Here is a 22,083-nt window from a genome sequence, read left to right as displayed (position 1 = left end):
AATAAAATAATAATGATATTACTTATTGTTATCATCATTCTCTTCATTGCTTCCATTGTGAAAAGAATATCATTTGTATACAGTATCAAACACGATTTAAAGATGCTCCACCGACGACAAAGCATAGGTGATTATATACTCTTCATTTGAACAATAATTGGTTTTAATAATATATGTATATATATATATATAAGAAATAAAAACAATAACGACTGACTATTGAGCGCTTTCGCCCCATTCAATTCATTCATTGAATGGGGCGGCGCGAAAGCGCTCACTAGTCAGTCGTTATTGTTTTTTTTTTATTTCTTATAGATTTCGTCCGTAAGGATTTTTCTTTAAATTTATCATATATATATATATATATATATATATACATGTATCTAAATAACACAAAAAAAAACAATATAAAATTATTTGTTTTGCTTTTGGTGCAGGCACAATCAGTACTTCATTCCATATAGAACATAGTCCCATGGAATTCTTTTGGGATGCAATTAATTGTTTTTGATAATTTATCTTGAAATACAATTAGAAGCTCAAACATTTCATGGCTAGTAATTATGTAAAGTAAGTAACTTTTGTAACCGAAGAAAAATGCTAATTCGTCTGTTTTTTGTGTTTTATTGAGGAAAAAAAATATTCGTCAGCGATGGAGCATCTTTAAGCTGTGCATAGAATAAATGATATGACATTAGTTGAGTATAAAACTATTTGCGTACTGTCGGTGTAAAAGGAAATGAATAAAAGATGAAAGAAATTAAGGTGTGCATCGAAAATAGTATGCAAACAGTAAGATATTGACATGTGAGTGGGTCCCGCAATAAAAGACTGATTCACTAGGGTATCAGAGTCTTACGCAAGCAAGTTCCCATCAATAAGCAAACTGAAATAACATTGTTCCATAAAGCATGATAAGATAATAAGAAAACCCCTTTAACATCGGGGATATAACCGTACGTATAATATACCTGTAAATATGTAAACAGAAGCAGGACTTGCGATCAGAATATGGGTCTCGTTTATCATTTATCAAATTTTATCGGCGGGTTACTCACCACCGATCAAATTATACTGCCTCAGAAACTTACCTACATATTTGTATATAGCGACTTCCATGATGGGGTTTAGGCTGATATTGCTATGCCTGTTCACCACAGTCATCGTTCTTACAGTGAATGCCAAACCACCCCATATTGTCTTCATTGTAGCGGACGATATGGGTAAGTAGAATATGAACACGATTCTGCCAGTTTAGTTTATGTTTGTTTTAAGTTCTCTACTTGCAGATTAGAAAGACTGCAGAATGCTTGAAGATAATTAAATAATTGACACCAAGGAGCACATTTGATAACATATTTTCGGTCACAATCGATATTGATTAAAACATTCTGAACATATGTTTCGGTACCGGATGTGAGTTTGACTAAATGCATCTTTAACCGAACTTGCAACATATTCGGCATTCCTGTACGAGCCCTTTGTTATGGAAATTTCGACATATGTCAAAAATAACATTTTTTTTATGAAAACGCTAGATACAAATATCCCAATTTTGTGGAATTGTTTAAGCCTTAGTTAAAATGAATGAAAATAAAACGTATTTCATAATATTTCCGGTACTGTTTTAAAGGATGGAATGACTTTGGATTCAACAATCCGAATATGAAGACTCCAAATCTGAATAAAATGGCAGAGGAAGGCCTCATTCTGAACTAATCTTACGTTCAACCGCTATGTAGTCCGTAAGTGAATTCATCTACTGTCTAGATTAATTGACATATGGTTATTGTGACATCACATCTTCGTCCTTCATTAAAGCAAAATACCGATGTTTGGAGTCTGCTACTTTTAATTACAAGTATATTGTATTATTCCGATGTTGTTGTCCCTTTTAAAACATAATATTCAATAAAATAAAAGAAGCTGAACGTTGAGAATAAAGGATGTTCGGTTTGAATTTCTGTCTCGAAAGGCAGGATTAACAGAATTTCCCATAATATTTAAAACCACTGAAACGTTTCCAAACTTCATTAACAATGCACTACGTACGTATTTCCTTGGATAGATTGTATCAATATAGTTGTAATATTAGATGTCACGTCATAGTAAGGACACAGCTACTGTCATTTGTTTACCTTGTTTTATATACAATTTACAGTTCCCGCCACTCTTTTATGACCGGATATTATCCTTTCCATGCTGGCCTCCAGGTATGTTTAATTTCTTATGATTTTATCTGCAATGTGAAAATCATTTCCATTGACCTGAATCACATTTAATACGTTAAACGTGACGTTGTAACGTTACCTCTGATTGGTGTACGTGACGTTGTAACGTTATATCTGATTGGTGTACGTGACGTAATAATGTTACCTCTGACTGGTGTACGTGACGTTATATATAGGGATTGGATTTCGTTTTTATGTTAACCATGCTTGTATGGAGCAATTCCTCTAAGAATATATTCAATATGGGGCGCTAACGCGCCCCATAGAATGTATTCTTAGAGGAATTGCTCCATACAAGCATGGTTAACATAAAAACGAAATCCAATCCCTATATTTACACTCGCACGACTTTTTATTAATATTTTATGCAATGAAATTGTCATTTGAAAGTGACGTAATTATTCAATAAAAGTCGGTCAAAAGTGGGAGGAGCTTACTCAATTGAACAGCGAATAATGACGCTTCACGTAAGGTAGAATTATTCATCCGCGACGACAAAAAAGTTCAATATTTTAGTGTAAAATAAACATGACAAACAAAGTAAATTTCAGAGATAATCTTATTTAATCAGGTCAGAACTTTAAATAGGTATTCAATTTTGCTTAAAAGTTCATATATAGCGTAATAACATAAAGTATTTGCTCACGGCCACATGTGTGAACTCGGTGACCGTTATTGTGCAGCGAGGCGAGGCTGACGCACGCTTACACACTGGAGTTTTCCGAAGTTGTCAAAACACCAGTGTTCAAGTAGCTAAATTTGTTTGAGATTGTCGTCTGACTTGACGATATTACATCCTTCGGAGCCATGTGATTATATAATCTACGCTTAGATCCATCGCCATCTATGGAACAACTTCACTTGTATGTATTTGTGGTGACGCGTAACTGTCAACACGTGGATTACTAGCGGTGCATGTTTTATAATACACATGATTAAATTCTCAAAGAACAAAGACAAGAGGATATGTTTATAACTGACCTCAGCTCTATCAGAGGGTCTCACGCCCGTCCACCCCAAAGACTCGATCGTAGGACGAACATAGGCACATAGGTAATGTTTACATTTGACACCCATCGTTTTTAACAAAAATGAAAGCACGTCGGCCCGGTCGGGATATTTTTCCGTTTCTTTATACTATTGTTAATTTAAAAATTGTTTGAATCATATATAAATATAAAACATGTATATATTGTTTAGATTTTTCCAAAATTCTACGAAAAACAACAATATACACGTAATGTTGCGTCAAAATGTAAAAGCCATGTGTTTCTTTTTTTAAAAAAAAGTACTGTAGTCCTTTTACGTTGCACAGAACATTTTCATACGCAAGTTCAAAGTTCAATGTTACCATGCAGTTATGGTAAACAAAATCGGCCAGTATTAGAGTATAGTGATCAAGCCTAGCAAGTGTAAATATAACGTTATATCTGATTGGTGTACGTGACGTTGTAACGTTATATCTGATTGTTGTACGTGACGTAATAATGTTACCTCTGACTGGTGTACGTGACGTAATAACGTTACCTCTGACTGGTGTAATGATTTCCAAGAGAAAAAGGTCACCGTAGAAACTTGAATTATATAGGAGCAGATTTATTCAACACGATTAACAAAAACAGAATTTTATGCATGTACGTTGGTCTCTTTAAGTGGGGAATACGTATGGTTTGATTTTTGTATGGGACTTAAAAGAGCCAAGATGACGGGGAAGTCAAGTTGTGGAATAAATCATTATTGTTTAATACAAATCATGTATTATATTTCATACGGAAATTCGCATGTGACGTTAAATCAAATGCAGATTGTCGGTTATTTACTCAGGTGGAAAGAAACGGTTTTTCGTACGGAAAAGATTTATCCATTACATGACATTAATGAGAGGATTTTTTGCGACTATAAAACCGGCATGGCATTACAGTTCCGATTATTAAACTTCATGCAGGGGTTTCCAAGATCGCACATACATGTATGCCGCCGTTCCGGTGAATGTTTTGGCGTGACCGTATGACGTTAGAATCAATAGAAGATATTCGATGCATGTAGTTCACAAACGACGTCATTGCATTATCTTAGAATCAACTTCTATTGGCCGATTGATATCTATTGATTAAAATTCCAGTACTTACTTAATCGGTGCAGTTTGATAGTAGGTGTAGGTGTAACAGTTGTAAGATAAATAAAATAACGGGGTACTAACTGCGGACAGAAAGTTGACAAAAGTGACGAAACCTGATTTTGTTTGCATATGCTGATATTATTTATTTCCAATATCACAGTTATAATTGTATTGGTAGCATCGCGTTATCATGCCCGAACAAGCCGTATGTTCTCCTCTTGACATGCAGTTCCTGCCACAGTACCTGAGGGATCTTGGCTATGCAACTCACATGATCGGCAAATATGTTTGCAGTTTCGTAACAATTGTATTTGTTTAATCATATATCACCATCCTAACCATAATAAGTGGACTATTATTTTCATCCGGAAATGTTATGTTATATAAAAATGTTACTTTATGCACAAACTTGACTGGTTTTACTATAAAAAATGTTCAAAATGGCGGGATATTATAGTTGTAAAATTGCAATAAAAACGTCGAGGTATGAAAGAAAAATACTCTTTCATAAGTGTATATGAAGGATAGGGATATTCTACCCTCGGGATCAAAAAATGTTGCAAAACCCTCGGCAAGCCTCGGGTTTTACTACATTTTGTGACCATCGGGTAGAATATCCCTATCCTTCATATCCACATATGAAAGAGTCTTATAATATTGCCCGAGTAGAATAAATAATGACCGAGGGCGCAGCCCGAGGTCATTATTTGAAATTCTACAAGGGCAGTATAATACCATATGAACCGAAACAAAGGTCCTTAACTTTTTTATTAGATATGATAATTATTTCAAATAGAAATGCGTGGAGAATGGCTCAACTATATCTTCCCGAAGAACTCGACGTCGGGGTAGTGTGACGTCATAATCGCACTACCAACTTGGGAGTGACGTCACAATAGGAATATCAACCCGGGTGTTACGTCAAAAAGATGATATTGACTCGGTGTTTCTAAAAATAGAAACAGCGAATCAATATGCTTTCTAAAATAGACATCGAGTCGATATGCTATTAGCCAATGAGAGTGGCGGAAAATCGGAGCATCCATCCATTTATATACGGTTTATACAAATGTTTCTTACATGTATTTCAAAATATATTATTGTCAATAAACCTATCATAAATACCTTCATTTATATAGAAATAAAAAATGGTTATCAACAAATGAATTATACAACTTGTTAGGCCTATACTAGTCCTTTCTATACATTTTAACAAAACGTCTAAATTTGCGTTCGAGCTCTCTCGCAACATTAGTCAAACTTTCGCGATTCTATCACAGGAAAGTTTCTAATCAGATGTGCAGTGAATAGTTTACGTGACAGTGAATAGTTTCTGTAACAGTGAATACCGACGAGTGATGGTTATCAACAAATGAACTATACAACTTGTTAGGCCTATACTAGTCCTTTCTATACATTTTAACAAAACGTCTAAATTTGCGTTCGAGCTCTCTCGCAACATTAGTCAAACTTTTGCGATTCTATCACAGGAAAGTTTCTAATCAGATGTGCAGTGAATAGTTTACGTGACAGTGAATAGTTTCTGTAACAGTGAATACCGACGAGTACGGGGTAACCGAGTAATAGAAATGAGGTTTACCAAAGCACCCTGTGCGCAAAGGGGCGAGTTAAATGAAAATGGATATTTTCATGCATTTTTCGTATTTGATGATTGGACTGATGATTAAATATCACAGTTATGTGATTTTTTTTTCTTCAGAAAAACGGGATTTGAGAAATTATCAAAGAATCGGGATGTTTGCTATAATTAAACAGAGTCTCTGTTTTATATTACATATCCCGATTTTTTAATAATTTTTTTTCAAATCTCGTATTTTAATGTTTGACAACATTCATTTTCATTGAACTTACCCTTGTGCCTGTGCGGTAAAAAGGTGACTCAGTCATAGGTCTTATGTGATGGGTGTCTTAGTATAGGTGCTGTGTTACCAAGACCTTTATTCGCTGGGAACTGACTTGAACTTGAGAGTTATAATTACCATGCGTAGAGAAACTAGAACATGGCTGTTCATATCCGATCATAAAGCCCCATTCATGTTACATATATAGTAGAAAACATTTAGACTGTGTTTTTAACAGTTGTTGGGTCCAAGAAAGAACATAGAACGGGCAATAATATAGTTGAAGTTGAAGCATATAGTTGCAGAAAGTCTACTCTTGCGACCGTTATAGAAATGCACTCATGACACTATCCTGACGATGCGAAAAGACCGGGTAGGTCGAAAGATAAAGCGTCTTTCTTAGTTAATAACCCGAAAGAAAAGTTAAAATTATCTATACTATACGTGCTGTTTTTTTTTATTACATTTCAGGTGGCATTTAGAATTCTGTAAATGGGAATGCACACCTACGTTTCGCGGATTTGACTCGTTTTTGGATACTATAACGCACAGGAGGACTATTATACTCATAATTGGAGTAAGTAGTCAAAATAAATCAAGATTAAAATAGTACTGTACACCAACTTATTTTCGCGTGGGATTTCTTTTCACGTATTAAAGAGACGAGAGGAAATTCCGAAAATAAATAATAGCAGAATTGTTTTTACACAAGTAAGGTAGAATCTTTAGGGTATCGCAAAATCAAATCGCCGTAAACAAGTCGATTGACTGAAAATCTCGAAATAAGTGTACATTATTACTCTTGTTATGCAATGCAAAGCGCTCAACAAGTATTATGTACTTAAAACAAATAAAAATTGGAAAGGCAGATCTTCTGATGATAATGTTAATTTAGTAGGCATTTTCGCATTAACATATTGAAAGAAATTATATTGAGAACTTGAAAATATTTAATTTCGTTCACACCAAATCCAAATATTGACGTCTACACCTTATAGCAATTTTGGCTCCCAAACTAAAATCGATTGTAATAATTCGTTTAAAATAAAAACAAAACTTTGAGGACAGGATCATGAGAGAATCTTCGGCTTAAGTTTTGACTTAGAAAGTCATAAATGATAAAAATCTTTGATGATTCTTTGATGTTGTTAAGACTACTAAGTCTATTTTATGATCCTGATGTCTGATGTATGATTAATTATTTATTTCGTCAAAATAAATTTTATCGCTGCAACTTTCTTAACTTTCACTGATATTTTGTTCTGTAAACAAACTGCTTGCGCATGTGAAACCAAATTATTTAACTTTGACTTTGCATGGTACGAGTTACCTTTCTTACATCATTACCTCCCTTGGATTTGAATAATTTGATACAGAACTTGATCATAGCTAAATACATTTATGTTATAACAGAAATCATATTGATTAAAACGCTATGCTAATATTATTTTTCTGCATCACACTGTGCACAGAGTATCAATATACCTAGATCAAACACCGACTTCGACGTCTTACAGCGATAACTAACTTTTTATATACCATGTTTGCTTTTATTTTACAGAAGGTGGATATGATTTACGGCATAATGAACGCCTCGCTACAGAGTTTAATGGTACATATTCTCTAGTAAGTAGTTGTAAATCCAGTATGATATTTCAATTCTAGCGCTGTTCTCTTCTGAAAAACTGAAATAAATTACTAATCCTCATATTTAAGGAATGTTTTTTTTTATTTGTTGTCTTTTACTGGTGTGTACACGGCATTTATTGGACAGATATTTGAAATGACGCGCTTTATATATATATGTTGTCCATCCGTCCAACAACTGCAGTGTACTTAACGATTAAAGGATTGTTAGATTGCATTCATTGGAGATATAAATGCAATCTTGGTTGCAGACATAAATGCAATCTGGGTGGCAGATAAATAGAATAGCGCCCTAATCTATTTACCAGCCACCCAGATTGCATTTATATCTTCAATAAATGCAGTCTAATAATTAATTGTTATATTTACATTTTACTTTCTAGTTCAAAATAAAACATAATTTAGATGCAAGTGAACATTTGAACTTCCCGCTTCAGCCATTTAACCTCAACAGCCAAGTTCAGAGTGATAAAACATAGTCCCTATAATAATTTGAAAAGACAACAAAATTTCAATGTTCGTTCAGTAGCTTTTCAGTTTATTTTCAATTATTCAGACATTTTAAAGATTTTGTTATAGTTTCATAACCAAACTGGTTCATTCAACTACAATGTCATTTTCCCGCACGGACTAACATGGTGTCAGTAAACAAGACTCACGTCCATTTATATAGATATTACTACACCAAGTCTAGGCTGAATTTGTTGGCTCATAATGCAGATCACGATTATCATTAGAGTAATGGGAGTCTCTGTGGCAAAATGTAAATATACAGCAGTAAACAACAAAAAATAAAAATCATTCCTAATATTTACATTTCAACTGAATATTTCTTTTAAATTTAATGTTCTCATAAAATAAAACTTCATTTATTGGTCGTTATTTGATTGATGTATCAGCCGGATTTTTGATGGAATCACGGAACAGCTAGCTCCAATTTTGCGGGAAATGTCGTTCTGAAAGTTCAGAAAGTACACAGAATATAGTTCCACAATAACACTATCTTTTTCATTCCATTGATGCAATATTTCTTAACATTTTATTTCATTACATCAAAATTGTTTATATTAAGAAATTAAAAATACAGAATCAATTAGCAAAATCCATCTGATGCGCATTAAAACTACTTGCAGAAGTCAATGTAAATATTGAATAATGAAGAAGTATCGTAAATACTGTTAGTGACAATGTACATGGTTTGAACCTGACCTCTGGTACCAAAATCATCAAACAGTCTAAAATAATTTAGTGAGACTAATCTAATCACACGTGACGATTTATATAGAGTCAGTTTTTGTCTTGGACCGTTCATGTAATTAGCTTACAATTAAGCCTAGAACCTGGTGAAAATATGTCAAATTAGTGGTGTTATTTTTTGCCAACACCTGTAAATTGAACCATTCCTCCAGGATATTTGATCTTTGTGTTACGTCTTACTTACGCCATTCCCTCAACCGAAAGCAAGCGGATAAAAGAAATGTTCAAGAAAATCAAGTTATCTGTGTGGTAACGTTCAGATATATTTTTTAAACAATTTCTATGGTTTAACATGGGAATAGGAGTTTTAATTGTACAAAGTATAACTGGAAAATTCGTTTTTTGTTGTTCAGATTTATGAATTTCATTAAAAGTAACGCCAAAATTTTTGAAATACGATATTTATTGGTCCAAATGAATTATTTATGTAATAAACATATACAAGATGATATCAGCTGTTTGGAGCTATATGCTTTTCAATTACTTACTATACTTGCTCCAGAATTATGTAAATATTTAATATTGACATAATTTTGCTCTAGAATTATGTAAATTTTTATTATGGAGATAATTGGTATAATTGATCAACTTAGAAGGTTCCTATTTATTTGCATCATTTGAAATATTTGTTAATGTTGCCTGACTCCATACGTATACTAACTTATTTGATCACTTTTTTTCAATTGCAATTCTTTCTTCGTAAGGGGCCGCGGTGGCCGAGTGGTTAAGATGTTCCGACATATTACCACAAGCCCTCCACCTCTGGGAAGCGGGTTCGAATCCCATGTGGGGCAGTTGCCAGGTACTGACCGTTGGTCGGTGGTTTTTCTCCGGGTACTCCGGCTTTCCTCCACCAACAAAACTGGCACGTCCTTACATGACCCTGGCTGTTAATAGGACGTAAAAATAAACAAACCAAACCAAATTCTTCGTAAGGCCTATATTTTCATTTAATTGACTAGACTATACTAGACATGGAGATTGGAAACATTTTCACCAGAATAGAGAGTTCACGAAAAGCCAGAAAATAATAGCAAGCTAAACTCAAATGAATGTTGCACTTCATAAAAGGATTACAAACATACTTTTAGACAAATTTTTAGACAAAAATATAATAATAAATCCATCAGAAATGCTTTTTTATAATAATCTTATTTCTTATGTTAACTCTGATTCCATTATATTTCTAAAAGTTAAATAGATAAGACAAATAATTTGTTATTACCATATGTCAATATCAAGACTATAGTTCAATATAGATAAAAACTGTTAAACCTTTCTCTTAATTTTACAGTTTTCCTTTGACCAGGCAGCCCGAGACCTAATCCTAAAACACAATGCGAGTGATCCATTATTTCTGTATATGGCTTTTCAGAATGTTCACGACCAAATAGAGGTAGGTCTAATCTAGCCCGTATCGCAATGGTGGTGAATGTTCTCTCAGAAGAGAATAGAGTGAACATTAATCGTTAATACATGTGTAATAATGACGTACATGTAATGATGTAATGTATATTCATAAAAAACAATTAAAAAGGCCAGTTTGTTTTAGTATTGTTTTTTGTGCGGTTTTCTTTTGTTTGTTTATTCTTTTTAAATATAATTATGTATCTATTTGTTTATTTTTTTAAATATATAAAATGAAAATGAACACGTTACACTGCAGTCTACTTTGCAAACTGAATGCGTCCGAAATATTGCAAAGTCAACACTTCCATTTACAAGCTCTTAATTAATAGCCTCAGCACACTTTTGTGATTTTTTTTTTAATTTTCATTAGTTACGGAACATGCCTAATTTAGCATGCTAGTACCATTTGAAATTCTTTTTTTTCCTGTCTTATTATACATGTACATACAAGTGTTTCAATGTTAACACACCGATATTAATTTGTATTTTGTAAATCTCGTGTTGTTTATGATATAACAAATACAATATATGTATTCTTTTTATTACACAAATAAACACACAGGTTCCAAAGAAATATGAAGACATGTACCCGGAAATACATAACGAGGGAAGGCGTAAATTTTCAGTTGTGTTTCTTGGGAATCATGCAAACCAATGAATAGTTACTGCAGGCCAAATGTTCGAAGATATGGTATAATAAAAATAATACCTGTTGATGTTTAACACATACCTGTATATACATGTACATATGTTCAGACTTATCCTAGCACGAAGCACATGTTTGATACCGATGAATAATCATAAATATCCTATACCTATTTAGTCTGCACACTACATTACGAAAATAAATATATATGCAATATTATGCTTAAATATAAATTTGTTTTAACAATAACTGGAATTAAATCTAACATTTGCATTGAAGCAACAAAAAACACGAAAAAATAAACCACACAATAATGAATATATATAAAGATGAGTACACTTTTGAAATTTCTGGTTAAGATTACAGCTCCACAAACACGCTTCGATCTTTGAATATTCCACAAATAAACTTTATTTTTAACGGTATGTTAAACGGGTATCCACACAAATGTTCAATTAAGGAATGAAAAAAGAGTACGTCTGTCGGTTTGTCGTTGCTTATTGAACATATTAGTACCAAGGATACTATACGAGACCACGGTCTCTGTTTTCGTAGCGATACTTTTCATTTACAGTAAAGAAAATCCTGGCAATTTACAAACTGAAATATTACGTCGTGTGTAATTCATATCAGTGCCTATTGCAGTCATTTAACCGAATCTGTGTTGTTCTGAAAGCAAACATAATGACGAATTAGTGGGGAAATTGGGATCGATTTGATGTCATAGTATTTACATGAACGTAACTGTATAGCACTGATCCCTAAATGTAAATTTGCTTACAGGAATGGTGAGTGCAATGGATGACGCAGTGGGAAACCTAACGGAAACATTAGCGCAAAAGGGGATGAAAGATGACACCTTGTTTGTTTTTACAGCTGACGTACGTATATACTAGCTATATTGTAATGTAATATCGCTCAACATAATCTTTTATCTTGTTGTTTCCAAGTACTTTAGTATTTAGATTTAAGAGCACATGTAAATAATGTTGTTGTTTTTTTTAATTTTATTTAGTCTCTGTCATTTCTATTTCGTAACATAGAGCAAAGTGACCAAAGCTATGTTTGCTGTACTGAAAGGAATAATAATGGAGACAATATTTGTTGTTAAATGTCATTTATTGATAACTTCTCCAATATTCAAGTTTGATAGACACATAACGTGTTATTAATAAACATCGATATCATAAAAGTGGAGAACAAGTATTTGAACTAAACAGCAAATATGGGGAACACACTGGTCGCTTGAGTTCAGGGGATTCAATATTATTAGGTAATCTATGTTTGTCGTTGTGTTATCAAAAATGTAAATTTAACTAAATGTAAATATGTTCGAACTCATAGAATAAGTTTACAAAAATATGTTTGAATGTCATTTTTGATAAGCATATGTAACATTGTAGGTCAAAAACAATGGAACACCATTTAAAGCTGTCACTTTTTTTGCACTTACATGATAATACATTTCAATACATTATTTATTTTTAATCGTTTTATTATTTGATTTTATAATTTTACAATACCAAATTATCAATAATTTATTCTATCATATTTTTCATATATTCTATTGACCCGAAGGAATGATACATGTGTATATATGTAACAGAAGAGGATAAAATGTAGCGGGCACACCGGGATTTGAATCCCGGACCCTCCGAACACTAGCCGAGCGCTCTACCGACTGAGTTACCCAATATTAATCCTGCTACATATTTCTTTCATACCTACACGAGTAATACTGGCTGGTCTAGGGCAATACACTCATGTCGCCAAAGGCTGTATTGCATGGCTACCCATGCAATAAAGCCTCGTGACGTCACGGCGTCAACAAAATCTCTATTTCCTCGGTAAAATTTTAACATTTTTTTCACAAAATTGACTGGTTTTACTATAAAAGATACAAGCAACGGAATTTGTGTTGAAAATATCACGTAATTTTTCATGTATGGAAATTGACTTCCAGTCGTGGATTTCTTCGAATTTATTTCAAAATGGCGGGATATTATAGTTGTAAAATTGCAGTAAAACGTCGTGGTATGAAAGAAAAATACTCTTTCATAAGTGGATATGAAGGATAGGGATATTCTACCCTCGGGATCACAAAATGTTGCAAAACCCTCGGCAAGCCTCGGGTTTTACTACATTTTGTGACCCTCGGGTAGAATATCCCTATCCTTCATATCCACATATGAAAGAGTCTTATAATATTAGCCATCCGTCGTCGTTCGCTATACATGTTCATTTATATGAGCCGTGCGCGCGTCGCCGTGCTCTGTGTGTAATCCTTTCACATTAAAACTAGTTGTATTTTGTTGAAACGTTCCTGCACTTTTCCTGTCATCACAGGTCATGCCCAAGTGCTGAAATCATGGTTGTGCCAAATTACCGCCTTCTTGAAAACACAGTTTCAAGTAGTTCTACAATGCACCACAATAACATTATTGTTAGATATAAACAATACTGATACAGTTTAAGCATTGCTTATTTGTATGTCATTATTTAAAGAAGTAAAAAGCATTTAACAATATAAGGGTTTTTTGTTCATATTATTGTGAATATTACCGTTAAGGCCGTTTCGACCTCGTGTACTATTTGTATTAATCATCAATACACGACATCATATAACAGTTGGTATGGCGTTTCAAAAAATACTATAATTTATAGTGTTGAAAACGATGAACATTTGAGATACCATACTAAGCATGTTAAACAAAAGACATAGGCCTATATAATGTAACATAATGGAATCCTTTTCATAATACTTTTTTTTTGAAACGTGTTTTATAAATATTTTCTTATATTTCAACATAATCTACAGAATGGGGGATGGCCTGTTTATTATGGGAACAACTATCCATTACGAGGAGCCAAATTTACAGTATACGAAGGGGGTACTCGAGCAGTAGGTTTTGTGCGAGGTCCAGGATTGAAAGAAACTGGAAAACGTTTCAACGGGTAGGTCAGTGCCAAATAAATTGATATATTTTAATTGATATGTTATTTGAATATGTCACAAAAACTTATTGTTTGTTCCATTGTCTTTCCTTGGTATTTAACTTTTACCGTTTAGCTACAGATAATTGCTTTTGTATTTGATTGGTGGTTGTTTAACCCTACCATACGATATCAATTTCTCTTATTGATCGTATTCTGCCGAGTTAGTCGGTCTATAATTGTATTCAACGATTTGCAATATATATTACGTATTGGTTCTGAAACAATATGTCCCTACATCAATTGTTATTTGTGACTACGTTTTCGTCAGTCAGTTCCGACACAAAGACTATACGATACCTGTCTTAACTGACACATTTACTCGGTAAGACAGCTTGTCGGTATAGTCACGCTTCATTGTCTACTTTTTCTGATTGGTGAGCAGGTTAATGCACGCTGTTGATTGGCTACCTACATTGGTATCAGTCGGCGGTGGATCATCACCTCCTGGTAGCTACAAACATTTTTTTACTGAACGTCAGTCATCTGTTCCATTTCTTATATGCAAAGGTAACGTACGTACATTCTGATTTCCAAGAAAAACATCATCCTATAATAGTAAAGTCACATAGCAAATATTGTTTAGTCAAATATTAAAAGGGAATACACGTACCATGCGATACCTGATGATGTTGCACAGAACTATTTTTTTCTATTGGTGATGTTATGACGCTATAAACAGATGTTGTCCTGCGCTAACCTCACTGCAGCGGGAAGAACGTTATGGGATAACACGTGGTACATTGATAAGTCACAATCAATCGTTACACTTCAAGCAGCGAAACATAAACAATTACATCTTTGTTTATCACAATCATGTCTATTTCAGTTTTATTCTGAAAACGTCACAACGAAAACAGGTTTCTATTTAGCGGCATGAACGTACAAAGAAACTGTATAATGGGACTAATTCACGTACCACGTGATACCCGATAACGTTTGTGCGGGACCATTATCTCCAGTGATGATGGAATGTGTCTCTTTGTAATCTTCCCGCTGAAATGACGTTATCCCGCGATAACGTCATTTGACGTCATTCCATTACCAATAGAAACAATAGTCCCGCACAAACGTTATCGGTTATCACGTGGTACGTGAATGAGTCCCATTGGCTACAATTAATAAAAAAAATTCTTTGACATAAGATCGCCCTGATATTAGTCATTGGAATAGTATCCAACTGTGAGGAGCTACATATAGTAATGATAACAAAATGTTCCCTTGTTTTTGTCTTTAGCAGGATATAAAGGAGACGGTGTAAATATGTGGCCAGCCTTAAGTCAGATATCTCAGTCCCCGCGGTCAGAGATAATGTAAAACATTGATGACTTGTTTCCTTATGAGGAGGGGCACGCAGCCATTCGGTAAGAAATAACAAAAATTCTTTGACCAAAAACAAAAACACCTCACTGTCAACCAGTCTATATTCAAGAGCGATGACATTTACCTATTTCACAAGCGATTATCATTGGTATACAATATTTCTGAGGTTTTTAGAGCTAAATATGTCTGACACCAAATAACTAAAATATGCACCGAACACTGTGGACTGAAATATACATTTTTTGCATATTTTGCCAACATTTACAAGCACAATAATCTACAACTCAACAGTAATACTTAAGGTTAGGCCTGAAGCATACACACGTTTTATCAACTAAAATATGTTCAAGTACACCTAAGCCGTGTTATATACTCATATACAATATCTGTATCACAATATCTCAAACCTTATTCGCTATTTAAAAAAATCTTTTCTACCACAGTACGTTGTGTACTTCCATTCTCAGGCCATTGTATAACTGTGCTGGGTGTTGGATAAATATATTGTTATTCCTAGTGGTAAAAACACCTTCCTGTCATTTGATTGGTTGAGATTTTAAATTTTGACCCGAACTGCCTTTTTTCATTGTTACGTCACAAATTATTAACGTCATCGATCATCGAATGACGTCATATTGCTGTACTCCGATCGCTGCTTGAAGAACAATCCGCTAATGAAACGGATGTGTGATGATGTCGGGAGCCTTCATGTTTTCCCATTCGTAGCATAAACTATCGACTGAAAATTCATAATCTTTTGTTCAGTGGTATATTTTGCTGAATGAGGACCCGGGTCATTAATTTCGGTAGAATTAAGGCACCTAGGACGGAGCTTAAGGTGGTTACAATGGTTTGATGATTATTTGACGGGAAGTGGATGTCACTTTGCCGTTAACATGCCCAAGTGTACTTCGACTTTGATTAGTTAAATGTTTATAGAAATCTTGATTAAAAAAGACGTTCGAGGAGAATGAATTCATGGAACAGTAGGTCATAATTAAAGTAACTTGTGCATTATTTAAGCAATTTATATTTTTGAATATTAATAAGTAGCTATTTGCTTATGATGATATCACTACACCTTATTTGCATATGTTGGTAGATAACGTTATCTTGTTGTTGACCTTCTTGTAGATGATTTCATGGTGATAGGAACAGGTCTAACAGCTCGGGGTTATTGGATAAGGAATTTATTATTATAACTCACCGGTGATCTACTTTCTGTAAAAATACTTATTAAAGTGTTCAAATTTTCACACAAAATTACATTATAATATTTTTAAAAGATTTTTTATCTAGGTATTAGTTTTTGAACCGCAAATGTATCCCTTATAACATGACACAAAATCGGCAATGTTTGTTTTTCGGCAGTCTGGCGTTTTGACGTAATTTCCATATTTTTTTTGATACGTACGCGTTATTAGATGATTTTTAACGGCGCAATACAATATGCTGAGATAGCTCCAAATCAAGTACCTATTTTTATTTCATTTGTTAATAAATATGTAAATTACCTCGCATAACCTCATTTACATATTCATAATTAAAATCATATTTACTTTCGAAGCTGACGATACACTTTTAATATTTTTAAAGAATTTTCATGTTCTCATCTTGTATTACATAGCTTTACGGAAAAAATCCTCTAATATTCAGATAATGTTTTCACCTTAGCTATATGAACGTCCGGGCGTTTATAATATTAATACTGCAATAGTTATGCTTATATTAATTGTAAAAGTCACAATGTGAAATATATGCATAGTCAAGGGATAAATAGTACACGGTGATAGTGATCCTGGGATATTGAACATAATGCCAAGCACTCTTTCCCTCTTATTTCATACTTTATATTTTATCATGTTTGTAAATATATCATAACATCCCGTCTAATTCTACTTTTTGCGAGTTAAATTTCAACGATTTGATATTTAGACGGGGTGATTAATTTTAGTGGGTTTAAAGTTTCGCAATATTTCTTTACATCAAAAGTTTATTATGATTAACCAATTTCTTAATATTTGCGGATCGATATGTCGCAATCATAGCCATGTCCTTTGAAATCACAAAAATAACAGGCTATAAGGTATCACATAATTCCAATTGATAATTATGTTTACAAACGATTGATTTGTTTATACCATTAAAGCACAATATAATACTGAATTCATATAAAAAGATAAATGAAATATATAAAATATAATATACATTTGTATATTCAAAGAATGCTGGGCCTCTACATTGGAATTCAAGTAGTCTTAACACTATTTTAAATCATAAATGATTTCCGAACATTCCGTGGTTTTGCTTCTAATTTCATTTAAAGATATATCAATTATCATATATATGCATACAGTTAAAAACTAACAAAAATAAAACAAAAATTGTTTAACAAAATTAGACTTGTTTATTCAGTTAAGGTCCTATGTATCGCGATTTAAATGTGAAATGATATTGATATGTGTAAACCACATAGATACCATGTGAATAAATATCACAATACCCGACCACATTCGACATGAAAATCAACATGTCATAATGACATCCCAAATTCGACATTATTTGCAAACATTATGCTTTATAAGAGAAAATATTATAGTTGAACTGTATTATATATTGCTTCATTGATCGAATATTGGAGATCATATCGGTGCTCATAAATGAACCGGCTATATCGTGTTTAGTGAACACAGATATTTCACAGATCAACACAACAAACATTTCAGAGTGGGAGATTACAAGTTAATCGATGGATACCCCGGCCTTTATCCCGATTAGTACCAGCCACAGACGGAAACAAACGACTACAACATAACTGAACTTGATATTGTTAAATTTGAAGAGGATCAGGCGAGTCGGTACCAGCTGTATAGCCTTAAAGGTTTGCCTTTTTGGCGAAACAGTTTTAGAAGATATCAACATGAAGGTGACAATGAACAAAGAACAAAGATGATTTAAATATATGGTTTGTTGTAATGTGTAAAATTTGAACTTAAAGATACTTAACCGCCGACAGAGCATACACGAATTCATCTTTATTTGAGCAATAACTGATTTTAAATCGTGTTTTGATGTACCTAATTAACACAAAAGTACAAAATACTTTGTTTTGCTTTTAGTGCACGCAATCAGTACCTCATTCCATATAGAGCATGGTGCTATGGATTTTTTTTCCGGGACGAAATTAATTGTTTTTATTATTTTCATATTTTTTTCAATGGTTGTAATGGTGTAAAGTAAGTAACTTTTGTAAGTGAAGAAAATACTAATTCGTCTACTTCTGTTTTTGATAGAGAAAAGTAACATTCGTCAACGGTTTAGAAGCTTTATATCCTTATATTTACAGTTTGCACTGACATGGGCTCAGTTACCATGCTTTCTAGTATTATCATTATAAGTGTATAAAGATAGTAGAACACGTGCGGCGACAGTCAGTTCGCGAAACATAAATAAATGTAACTAAAGACACTAAAGCGTCATTAAAATATTATTAAACTGATTTCGGCAATTATCATTTAGCTTAAAATGAATGTTTTTATGACATGAGGGAGGACCATTAAAAATTATAAAAAATATGGAATGTTTTTTTTTTGTTTTTTGTTTTTGTTTTTTGTTTTTTGTCAATGCCGCAACTCGGAGAGAAACATAGGGTCATGACGCCACTTTTGGTGGGAACATATGAATGACTCAATTACAATCAGCTGTTCAATCGAATTCGTTGATAAAGACGGGTGTTTAAAAAATATGCAACTGTCAGTAGAGTAAATAATATTCATTTGCGTGAAAAACTGTAAATATAAGAAATATATTTTTATTTTGCCATGGTTATTAAAGTATAATGATAATGGAGCCCGTGTTAATTTATGTAATCCGGTTTCGCTGGGGTTACATAATTTACAAGTGCTCCATTTAGATTACTATTATACCCTCAATACCCCAACAACATAAAAATATGTGTTAATCATTACTAGAATTCACAGCATGTGATATTCCATTTTGACAGTTTTAAATGGCATTCGTCACAGCTGCCATGACAGCAGATATCAACTTTATAATTTGAAAGGTCAGTATGAAGGAGAGTCAATAACTGATCAGCCGAACCCATTTCCGATTGCCCGAAGTGGTCAAAATTTTCGTGCATTGTTTCAATGCATGTTGTATACGTGGGTGCAAAATTAAACACGCATCGAGTGAAATTTGTGAAAGATATTAGATATTAAAGATGATGTTCAAGCTAATGTTAAAATCACATAGAAATGTCCCATAGCCCATTTTTCATTGAATTTTGCATATCGAAAGCACTGCTAAAATAGCATTGTCTTTTTCTTTTTGTGCCCAAAGGGTCTATATTTTTCCTGTTCATTCGCCTAAAAACTACTTGCACAAATATACCAAAATAGGTCATCCTTTGTTAAAAAGTCAACATTTGAATTCATGCATTATTTGAATAGATCGTATTCTTTATATCTGAGCTATTTCTTTGAAATTTATATTGGAAAAGTATGTCTAAAATAATTTACAAAAAATAACACTTTGGGAACAGTGTCAGCTCATTTCACCCTGTTGAATGGTTACTCTGCATTAAAAATATTTTCTGTCTATTTGTAAATTAGTCCGGAAAAACTGTTCTACTGACATGAAAATGGCAAGAGCAGGTAGCAACATAACATGTTTTGCTAAAATACCTACATATGTAGCTATACATATCGAGATTAATATTTCAGAGTCTAGTGTAGATGACAATTCTTGTACAGTAATAATACTGGATGCTAAATATAATGGTAACACTTTTGAAAACATTGGTTAATCCAAAACTCTAAATTCTATCATGCCAAAATTTAAATTGTTGCTTGAAAAATCAATTTATAAACTTATTTGTCAAATTTGTCAAACTTATTAGTAAATACCATTAAATATGGGTATGAATAAAAAAAAAGTATGTTCAAATGTTAATAGCGACAGTGTCTCATTGACTCAAAATACAATACATGTATTATGTTTGACTTGCCAGTGAACTAAAACTTCCGATCAAGTGCGTTCGATATCCGTGCGAAGCGCCGAGAAAAATCTCTAAAGATGCCACTTAAACATCACACTGTAGGTCAATTACATCAATGCGGGTCTCAACCGAAAATAGGTTAAGCTGGTTACAAATTGATTCGCCATCGGACGCATGTCATCAAAAAGAACTACAAGTATACATACAGTGGAGTGTAGATGAGAGTTACCGTCATTTTCTAATTTTTTCAAACCTATTGAATCGTATAGAATCCTAGATAAATCAGCCCATGAGCAGCAAGCAGAAAACCAAGAATTTAACTTTTTAGTTAGTTCCCTGATGAAAAAACGTAAATAAAACGTAAAAGAAATTATACCAAGTCTGTAAGCAGAAAAATCTTCACTGTTACAACTAATTACATGTAAACACTTTTATGGTAAACCACAAAATGATATTTCGACAAGATGAGTTTTTCGCCCGTAAAATCTTGATGATTTCTTTGTTGATGCTTGCTTATTTCAATGCTTTTATTACCTTGGCAGATGACCCGACCGAACACAATGGCCGTTCGTCTAAGGAGCCAGACATTTTCATGAAATTAGCATAAAGACTGAAATGGTACCATGACACAATGGTACCGGCTAACTATCCGTTGCCGAATCCGTTCAGCAACCCAAAACTTCATGATAGTGCATGGACACCCGGCTGGTGTTGAAACCTGTACAGCAATGCTTCAAATAAATAAAAAATCAGTAACAAATTGTGAATTGATCTGGAACAAAATTAGTTACTACGAATTTATGTTTGTGTATTGCAGAAGCATAAAAGACTTTTGAAAACATTTCCAGCACAATCTCAGAAAAAATTATAGCTACACATGTACGACTTTGCAAAATACTTACAATGTTGTATATTGAGTTTGACTTTTCAGTTTAACTTATTACATGTGGTTGTTATATATTAAGACGGAGAAGCAAATAATTAAAGGAGATTTGTGATTGGTCTATCATTTGTATATCAATTTGTATTTTTACTAAAGTACGATGACAAACCTAACCACCGCGACAGTTTGTTTCGCAACCAATAAAAAAAACATTTTAGAAATAGGTTGATAACACGGGTGTTCCCATAAATGTTCTCGTAGGCGCTCATTTCCTCGAGTGATCACATGACCGTCGCGAGCGGCTACATTAGCACCTGGCCCAGAAAGGGAAGGAAATTATAATCTCCACTCATAAGGCACCTCCTTAGGGGGTACCAATCGATAGCAATACAAAAAAGCGGTACCCCGCCAAAAAGACCTCCCTAGGGTACCAATCGATGAAGTAACGACGACGATTGCATTTCTTTTTGTTTCATGAATAATAACTACATGAATATGTACATACGTTTCTTATATTTTCTGTAGTTCCCATATGTTTCGTCCTTCATTTTCCCTAATACCTTTTTATTTTCCGTGCTGTAGAGAGGATGGGATGTATAATATTCTGAAGTGTCAAAGAAATGTTTGTCTCCTGACATATCTTGATGATTTACTTCTATTATATATCCCTCACTTGCGTCATCCAGAACTGTCGTGATATCAAGTTTGTTTT

The 22,083-nt window shown here is 33.4% G+C and overlaps 1 pseudogene; it reads left to right on the top strand.

The window, feature by feature from the left end:
* The first annotated feature begins 1,204 nt into the window (after positions 1-1,204).
* Positions 1,205-21,542, top strand: LOC138309451 (arylsulfatase B-like; annotated as a pseudogene).
* Positions 21,543-22,083: the final 541 nt, after the last annotated feature.

The sequence above is a fragment of the Argopecten irradians genome, chromosome 1, assembly GCF_041381155.1.
Source record: "Argopecten irradians isolate NY chromosome 1, Ai_NY, whole genome shotgun sequence".
In the NCBI taxonomy this organism is placed as follows: domain Eukaryota; kingdom Metazoa; phylum Mollusca; class Bivalvia; order Pectinida; family Pectinidae; genus Argopecten; species Argopecten irradians.
The sequence above is the reverse complement of the archived record's forward strand: the minus strand, read 5'-3'. Positions and strand labels throughout refer to the sequence as shown.